Below are 10,112 nucleotides of genomic sequence, written 5' to 3' on the forward strand. Positions count from 1 at the left end.
AGAGAGGGGAGGAAAGCCCATGGAAGGTCAGGGGAAGACATGGGGAGACAGAGAGAGAGAAATGGAGAAAGAGGTGGCTGGAATTCAGAAATTCCTGCCCTAGAAGTGCCAGGGAGGTTGTCAGAGGATCCAGTTACTCATTAGTCACAGTCCCCTAACCAGGTTCTTCCTTGGAGCCCCAGCCATGGGTAGCACACCTCCCCCCAAGATCAGGTCCCTCCCAGCCCTGCCACCCCCAGCCTAGCACCTTCTGTCCTCCACGGCTTCTCCTGCACAACCTCCTCTCCCCTCTGCCTGGGACCTCTTTACCCTTGGGGACAGCTGGGAGGGACTGGCCCAGGCCAGCCAATCCCTGCTGGGCTGGCTCCCTTCTTCCTGCTAGGCACTGCCCAAAAAAGGGGGTGGGTGGGGCCCAGAGTTTCAGTGGTGTCCAGAGAGGCTGAAGAGCTGGCTCAGGTCACACAAAGAGGACACCGGATACTGTAGACCAAGTACCTTCCAGGAGGGGAGAGAGAGAAGTTGGGGAGCAGGTAGCAAAGGTTATGCTAAGCCTGGAAGTTAACAAGCACCCCCGCCCTCCCGCCACCAGTGTGCAGCAGGTAAAAACCTGAACTTAAAAGTTCAGGGGCCAAGGGCACAGGGCCAAGTTCTTTCCCCAGAACATCTGCTGGGCTCCTGTACACATTGTGGGCCACAAAAGGGTCGTGTCCCCACTTCTGGGAGCAGGAATCAGAGGCTAGGGGACAGGAAGCTCCTGGCCCTGGCCACCCTACCCTACCAGAGTCCAATCCTGACTCCAGCCAGCCTGAGACGTAGCAGGAACAAAGACTTCAGCCTCACCAGGATTACCAGAATCAGATTCTGGGATAAAGGGCACAGGTGAGGATAGGACACCTGGAGGCTGGGCTCGAGGAGGATGGAGAGGACGATGAAGAGGAAGATAGAGGGATCCGCTTGGTCCTTACTGTGACTATGAACTGTGCTGGCCCTTCTCTGAGCCTCAGTCTTCCCTTCTGGGAAATGGGGCATCAGATAGGGTCCTTACAAAAGGCAGAGGAGAGCTCCATAGGATGGTGGGAAGGGTTAGGAGCCCTGAAGAGAGGTAGAGAAGGGAAGGGGCTGGCACCTGGTACTGGAGCTGCTTGTGCATCAGGTATTCTGCATAAAGCATGCCCACTTCGTGTCAGGTACTCCACATAAATCGTGCCTACTGTGTGCCAGGTACTCCACATAGTGTGCCTACTGTGTGCATCCGATGATGTTTTCCAAAATTGCCCTATGGGGTGGTCTCAAATGAGGTAAAGTTTGAAGAAGGGGTTGCAAGCAGAGCTGCTCAACAAGAGGGTGGGGCAAAGACCATCTTCCTGATACTGGTAGGATGTTGGGAGACACCATACCTCCCTCATCCCCCTACAATGCCCTTTCCAGCCTAATATGGCCCCAGGATCCCTTGATTCTTGGAACCATGGATTGTGACTATAGCAGAAACAGCACCATATATTTGACACTGGTTTAGAGAATAAACAGCCTCCTGGGAAACATTGTCCCAACCCTGTAATGCATTGTCACCTAGCTGGTGCTGCAATTGTGTCTTTAGAAGGCCATTCATCATTCTATCAGGCCAGCTGCTTCAGGATAATATGGAACATAAGATCAGTGAATTCCATGAGCATGTGCCCATCGCCACATTTCATTTGCTGTGAGGTGAGTCCCTTGATCTGAGACAATGCTGTGTGGGATACCATGATGGTGGATAAGGCATTCTGTAAGTCCACGGATGGTAGTTTTGGTAGAAGCATTGCATGAAGGGAAGGCAAATCCATATCCAGAGTAAGTGTCTATTCTAGTAAGAATAAAACACTGCCCTTTCCATGATGGAAATTCTCCAATGTAATCAACCTGCCACCATGCTGCTGGCTGATCACCTTGAATAATGGTGCCATATTGGGGATCAGTGTTGGTCTCTGTTGCTGGCAGATTGCACAATCAACAATGGCTGTAGCCAAGTCAGCCTTGGTGAGTGGAAGTCCATGTTGCTGAGCTCATGCATAAACTCCATCCCTGCTACCATGGCCACTTTGTTCATGAGCCCATTGAGCAATGACAGGAGGGCAAAGGAAAGATGATAACTGGTTTCCACAGAACTCACCATCCTATCCACTTGATTGTCAAAGTCCTCCTCTGCCGAGGTCACCCTTGGGTAAGCATTCACATGAGACACAAATATCTTCACTTCTTTGGCCAATTCAGAGAGGTCTATCCACCCACCTCTTCCCTATACCTCCTTTTCACCAATTTTCCAATCATGTTCTTTCCAAATCCCTGAATATCCAGCCAAAGCATTGGCCACAGCCCGTGAATCAGTATATAATCGCACATCTGGTCATTTCTCCTTCCAAGCAAAGTGAACAACCAGGTGCACTGCTCGAAGTTCTGCCCATTGAGAAGATTTCCCTTCACCACTGTCCTTCAGGGAGGTCCCAGAAAGGGGCTGCAGTGCTGCCACTGTCCAGTTTCAAGCAATGTCTGCATATGATGCAGAACCATCTGTAAACCAGGCAAGAGTTTTCTCTTCTTCAGTCAGCTGATCATAAGGAACTCCCCATTAGGCCGTAAGTGCAGACTGGGAGGGGGAAGATAATATGATAGGATTGGAGACCATGGAATTTGGGCCACCTCGTCATACAACTTACTTGTGCCTTCAGGTCCCGCTCTAGCCCAATCTTGTATATACCTCTTCCATTCAATGATGGAGTGTTGCTGTGTATATCCAAATTTATAGCTCTGTGAGTCAGACAACACACAGTTCATGAGGGGCAACTTAGGCCTCATGGTGACTTGGTGGCGCATGGTTAAGTGTTCAGTGTCTACTAAGGCCTGATAACAAGCCAAAAGATGTTTCCCAAAAGGATAGTGGTTATCTGCACAGGATGGCATGGCTTTGCTCTAAAATCCTGATGGTCCTGCCAAAGACTCCAAATAGCATCTCTATTTGCCACTGACACTTCAAGCACTGACAGATCAGTATGGCCCAAGTGGCAGAGCGGCATGCACGGCAGTCTGCATCTGTTGCAGAGCCTTCTCTTGGGCTGGATCCCACTCAAAACTAGCAGCTTTTCAAGTCACTTGATAAATAGGCCAGATCAGCGCACCCGAATGGGGAATATGTCGGCTCCAAAATCCAAAGAGGCACAGTAGGCATTATGCCTCCTTTTAGATGAAGGATGAGTCAGACAGAATAACTTATCCTTCACTTTAGAAAGACTAATTCGACATGCCCCACACCACTGGATCCCTAGAAATTTTACTGAAATGGAAGGTGCCTGAATTTTTGACAGGTTTATTTCCCACCCTCTAACACACAAATGTCTTACCAATAAGTCTAGAATCATTGATACTTCTTTCTTCTTAGGTCCAATCAGCATAATGTCATTAATATAATGGATTAATATGACATCTTGTGGAAGGAAAAGGCCATTAAGCTCCCTGCAGACTAAATTGTGACATAGGGCTGGAGAGCTGAAGTACTCTTGACATAGGACAGGGAAGGTGTATTGCAGGCCACACCAGTTAAACGTAAACTGCTTCTGGTGTTTCTTTGAAATAGGTATGGAGAAAAAGAAATTAGCCAGAACAATAGCTGCATACCAGGTACCAGTTTGTTGTTGTTGTTGTTAAGTGCCATCAAGCCGGTCTGACTCATAGCGACCCAATGTACAACAGAAGGAATCACTGCCGGGATCTGACCCATCATAATCCTTGTTGTGCATAAGCCCATTGTTGCAGCCACTGTGTCAATCCGTCTTGTGGAGGGTCTTCTTTTTCAATGATCCTCTACTTCACCAAGCATGATGTCCTTCTCCAGAAACTGGTCCCTTCTGGTAACATGTCCAAAGTATGTGAGACGAAGTCTCTCCATTCTTGCTTCTAAGAAGCATTCTGGCTGTACTTCTTCCAAGACAGATTTGTTTGTTCTTCTGGCAGTCCATGGTATACTCAGTATTCTTCACCAACATCGTAATTCAAAGGCATCGATTCTTCTTCAGTCTTCCTTATTCATTGTCCAGCTTTCACATGCATATGAAGCAACGGAAAATACCATGGCTTGGGTCAGGTGAACATTAGTCCCCAAAGTGATATGTTTACTTCTTCACACTTTAAGGAGGTTTTTTGCAGCAGATTTGCCCAATGCAATATGTCATTTGGTTTCCTGACTACTGGAAATATAGTATTCATGAGCATTGATTGCAAATCCTAGTAAAATGAAATCCTTGAAAATACCAATATTTTCTCCATGTGTCACTCGTTGCTTATTGGTCCAGTTGTGAGGATTTTTGTTTTCTTTATGTTGAGGTGCAATCCATACTGAAAGCTGTAGTCTTTGATCTTCATCAGAAAGTGCTTCAAGTCCTCTTCACTTTCAGCAAGAAAGGTTGTGACACCTAAATATTGCAGTTGTCAATGAGTCTTCCTCCAATCTTAATGGCACATTATTCTTCATATAGACCAGCTTCTCAGATTATTTGCTTAGCATACAGATTGAATAAGTATTGTGAAAGGATACAAGTCTGATGCACACCTTTCCTAATGTTAAGTGATTCAGTATCCCTTGTTCTGTTCAAATGATTGCCTCTTGATCTATTCACAGGTTCCTCATGAGCACAATTAAGTGTTCTGGAATTCTCATTCTTCACAGTGTTACCCATAATTTGTTATGATCCACACAGTTGAATGCTTTTGCGTAGTCAATAAAACACAGGTAAACATCTTTCTGGTATTCTCTACTTTCGGCCAAGATCCATCTGACATCAGCAATGACATCCCTGGTTCCACGTCCTCTTCTGAATCCAGCTTAAATTTCTGGTAGTTCCCTATTGATGTACTGCTGCAACTGCTTTTGAATGATCTTCAGCAAAATTTTATTTGTGTGTGATATTAATGATATTGTTCAATAATTTCCACATTCTGTTGGATCACCTTTCTTGGAAGGGGCACTAATATGGATCTCTTCAGTCAATTGATAAGGTAGCTGTCTTCCAAATTTCTTAGCATAGACTAGTGAGCACCTCCAGTGCTGCATCTATTTTTCAAAATATCTCAACTGGTATTTTTCACCAATGCCTCAACACCACTTGGACTTCTTCCTTCATTACCATTGGTTCTTGGTCATATGCTATGTCCTGCAATTAATGAACACTGACCAATTCTTTTTGGTACAGGGACTCTGTGTATTCCTTCTATCTTCTTTTGATACTTTCTGCCTTGTTCAATATTTTGCCCATAGAATCCTTCAATATTGCAGCTCGAGGCTTGAATTTTTCTTCAGTTCTTTCAGCTTGCATAATGCTGAGCATGTTCTTCCCTTTTGGTTTTCTAATTCCAGGTCTTTGCACATTTCATTATAATACTTTACCTTGTCTTCTCGACCAGCCGTTTGAAATCTTCTGTTCAACTCTTTTACTTCATCATTTCTTCCACTCACTTTCGCTATTCTACATTCAAGAGCAACTTTCAGAGTCTCTTCTGACATTTTGGTCTTTTCTTTCTTTTTTGTCTTTTTAATAACTTTTTGCTTTCTTCATGTATGATGGCCTTGATGTCATCCCACAACTCGTCTGGTCTTTGGGCATTAGTATTCAATTCATCTGATCTATTTTTGAGATAGTCTCCAGATTCAGATGGTTTATACTCAAGATTATGAGGAACCTGCACATGTACCAAAAGGCAGTCTTTCAAACAGAACAAGGGGATACAAAGTGGCTTAAAGTCAGGAAACGTGTGCTTCTGGGTTATATTCTTTGATCACACTTATTCAGTCTGTCTACTGAGCAAATAATACTAGAAGCTGGACTATGTGAAGAAGAAAGTGGTATCAAGATTGGAGGAGGACACCTTACAACCTGCTTTATGCAGATGACACAACCTTTCTTGCTGAAGTGAAGAGAACGTGAAGCACTTACTGATGAAGATCAAAGAGTAGAGAATTAAGTACGGATTGCACCTCAACATAAAGAAAGCAAAAATCCTCATAACTGGACCAATAAGCAACATCATGATAAATGGAGAAAAGATTGAAGTTGTCAAGGATTTCATCTTACCTGGACCCACAATCAACACCCAAGAAAACAGCTGTCAAGAAATCAAAAGCTTTATTGCATTGGACAAATCTGCTGCAAAAGACCTCTTTAAAGTGTTCAAGTGCAAATATGTCACTTTGAAGACTAAAGTGTGCCTGACTCAAACCATGGTGTTTTCAATCACCTAGTATGCGTACAAAAGCTGGACAATGAATAAGCAAGACTGAAGAAGAATTGACTCTTTTGAATTATGGTGTTGGTGAAGATATATTGAATATACCATGGACTTCCAAAAGAACAAACAAATATGTCTTCGAAAAAGTGCAACCAGAATGCTCCTTAGAAGCGAGGATGGAGAGACTTCTTCTCACATACTTTGGGCATATTATCTGGAGGGATCAGTCCCCAGAAAATGACTTCTTGCTTGGTAAAGTAGAGGATCAGTGAAAAATAGGAAGACCCTCAAGGAGACGGATTGACACAGTGGCTGCAGCAATAAGCTCAAGCATAACAATGATTGTGAGGATGGCGCAGGACCGAGCAGTATTTCCTTCTGTTGTACGTAGGGTTGCTATAAGTGGGAACAGATTCGACAGCACTTAACCTAACAACAACATGCTTAAGATTATATTTTGGCTCTCGTGGATTTGCTCTAATTTTCTTGATCTTCAACTTGAACTTGAACTTGCTCATGAGCAATTCATGGTCCATTCTGCAGTCAGCTGCTTGTTCCGATTGATGATATTCATCTCCTCCATCATCTCCTCCACAGATGTAGTTTATTTGATTTGTGTGTTGCTGTGATGCTGAAAGTTATGCCCCCGATATTTCAGATACCAGCATGGTTACCTGCAGTGGACAGGCTTCAACTGAACTTCCAGATTAAGACTGACTGGGGAGAAGGACCTGGTGGTCTACTTCTAAAAAAAAAAAATATATGGCCACTTAAAACCTTACGAATAGCAGTGGAATACTGTCTGATATGGTGCCAAAAGATGAGCCCCTCTGGTTGGAAGGCACTCAAATTACAACTGGGGAAGAGCTGCCTCCTCAAAGGAGAGTGGACCTTAATGATGTTCATGGAGTAAAGCTTTCAGAAACTTTATTTACTGACCTGGCACAACTCAAAATGAGAAGAAACACCTGCAAACATCATTAATAGAAATGTGGAAAGTAGAAAGCATGAATCTAGGAAAATTGGAAGTCATCAGAAATGAATGGACCACATAAAGATTAATATCCTAGACATTAGTGACCTGTAATGGACTGGTATTGGCCATTTTGAATCAAACAATCATATGGTCTACTATGCTTGGAATGACAAACTGAAAAGGAATGGCCACACATTCATCATCAAAAAGAACATTTCAAGGTCTATCCTGAAGTGCAAGGTTATCAACGGTAGGATAAAATCCATATATCTACAAGGAAGATCAGTTATTATGAATATTATTCAAACCTACACACCAAACACTGATGGCATGGATGAAGAAATTGAAGTTTTTTTACCTGCTTCTGCAGTCTGAAATTGATAAAACATGAATACATTATGTATTGATAATTACTCATGATTAGAATGCAAAAGTTGGAAACAAAGAATAAGGATTGGTAGTTGGAATATGGCCTTGGTGATAGAAATGACACTGGAGATCGCATGATAAAATTTTGCAACATCAATAACTTATTCATTGCAAATACCTTTTTTCAACAACATAAATAGCGACTATATACATCAACCTCCCCAAATGGAATGCACAGGGAGCAAATCGAATATGTCTGTGGGAAGAGACGATGGAAAAACTCAATATCATCAGTCAGAGCAACGCAGGGGCAGACTGCAGAACAGACCATCAATTGCTCATATGTAAGCTAAAGTTGAAGCTGAAGAAAATTAAAGCAAGTCCACAAGAGCCAAAATATGTTTTTGAGTATATTTCACCTGAGTTTAGAAACCACCTCAAGAATAGATTCGACACATTGAACACTAACGTATGAAGACCAGATGAGTTTTGGGATGACATTGACGACATCATACTTGATGAAAGCAAAAGGTAGTAAAAAAAAGACAGGAAAGAAAGAAAAGACCAAAATGAATGTCAGAAGAGACTCTGAAACTTGCTCTTGAACGTGAAGTAGCTAAAGCAAAAGGAAGAAATGATGAAGTAAAAGAGCCGAACAGAAAATTTCAGGAGGCTCAAGAAGACAAAGTAAAGTATTATAATGAAATGTTCAAAGACCTGAAGTTAGAAAACCAAAAGGGAAGAACACTTTCAGCATTACACAAGCTGAAAAAACTGAAGAAAAATTCAAGCCTCGAGTTGCAAAATTGAAGGATTCTGAAAGATTGAAATTGTCAAGGATTTCATTTTACTTGGATCCACTATCAACACCCATGGAAGCAGCAGCTAAGAAATCAAAAGACGCATTGCATCGGGCAAATCTGCTGCAAAATACCTCTTTCAAGTGTTGAAAAGTAAAGATGACACCTTGAGGACTAAGGTGCACCTGACCCAAGCTATGGTGTTTTTTATCATCTCATATGCATGCGAAAGCTGGACACTGAATAAAGAAGACTAAGGAAGAATTGACATCTTTGAATTGTGGTGTTGGGGAATAATATTGAATGTACCATGGACTTCCAAAAGAGGAACAAATCTGTCTTGGAAGAAGTACAGCCAGAATGTCCCTTAGAAGCAAGTATGGTGAGACTATGTCTCACATTGGACATGTTATCAGAAAGGACCAGTCCCGAAGAAGGACATCATGCTTGGTAAAGTAGACGGCCAGCAAAAAAGAGGAAGACCTTCAACGAGATGGACTGACCACAGTGGCTGCAACAATAGGCTCCAGCATAACAACGACTGTGAGGATGGCCCAGGACCAGGCAGTGCTTCGTTCTGTTGTACATAGGGTTGGAATCGAATTGAGGGCACCTAACAACAACAATCTCTTTTTGTTTCTTTTGAAATTGCAGAAGCTTTGGATTTATGCATGTTTAAACATCCTGGGTAACACCAAGATTTTCTTCAAAGTTGTACTGATTTACACTTCCACCTACAGAGAAGAAGTGTCTCTGCTGCTCCGCAGCCTCACCTATGCCAATTGTTTTAAAATTAAAACCAAAACAGTTGCCGTGGAGTGGTCTCTGACTCACAGCGACCCCAGTTGTGTCAGAGCAGAACTGTGTTCGGTAGAGTTTTCAATGACTGGTTTTTCAGACGTAAATCACCAGGTCTTTCTTCCAAGATGCCTCCGAGTGGACCTGAACTACCAACCTTTCTGTTAGCAGCCAAGTACATTCACCCAAGTACCCCACAGTAACAAGTAGTGGCTAACAATAACAAAGGCTCATTTCTTGGTCATGTTTCTGCCCATCGTGGGCCGTTGGAAGTTCTGTTCTAGGGTCTTCTTCCCTCCAGGAGGGAAAGAACAACCTCCACCCCCCACCCCCACCCCTGGAGTGAGTCAGGCTGGTGGCAAAACAAAGATGGCAGAACGACACGAGGCTCTTAAGGAACACATGCCAAATCCCATCACATTTCATTGGCCACACCAAAAACGTAGCCAAGTCTGACTTGATGGGGGGGATTATAATCTTCCTGCAGGGAGGAACCCGAGATGCTTCAGGAACATTTCTTCAGCTCAGCACAAATCAGGAAAGGAGCTAGAGGGTGAGTAGGTCTTGTGCCAAGGAAAGGACTCAGGGTTTTGGAGAAACATTCTTTTTTGCTGCCTCTGGGGTTCAGAGAAGGCAGGCATGGGGCTAAGGATGCACAGTAAAGGGTCTATACCTCTTCTGGGGGTAGGGTATAGGGGCCTGGGTCAGTAGCTCTGCCGATTCTCACAGATGAATGTGGACTCAGATTTGCAGGAGAAGCCCTTCCAACATCTGAGGTGGAGCATCATCATGCAGATTGTGGCAATTCCACCACTGGGCAGCTCATTGGAGCCTAATTTGCTGTGAAGAGATGCCACTAAATCCCTCAGTGATGGGGGCAGAGGCCGGAGCCCCTAGTCCTGACCTACATGAGGGAG

This window comes from Trichechus manatus, unplaced genomic scaffold (assembly GCF_000243295.1).
Source record: "Trichechus manatus latirostris isolate Lorelei unplaced genomic scaffold, TriManLat1.0 scaffold00122, whole genome shotgun sequence".
Lineage (NCBI taxonomy): Eukaryota > Metazoa > Chordata > Mammalia > Sirenia > Trichechidae > Trichechus > Trichechus manatus.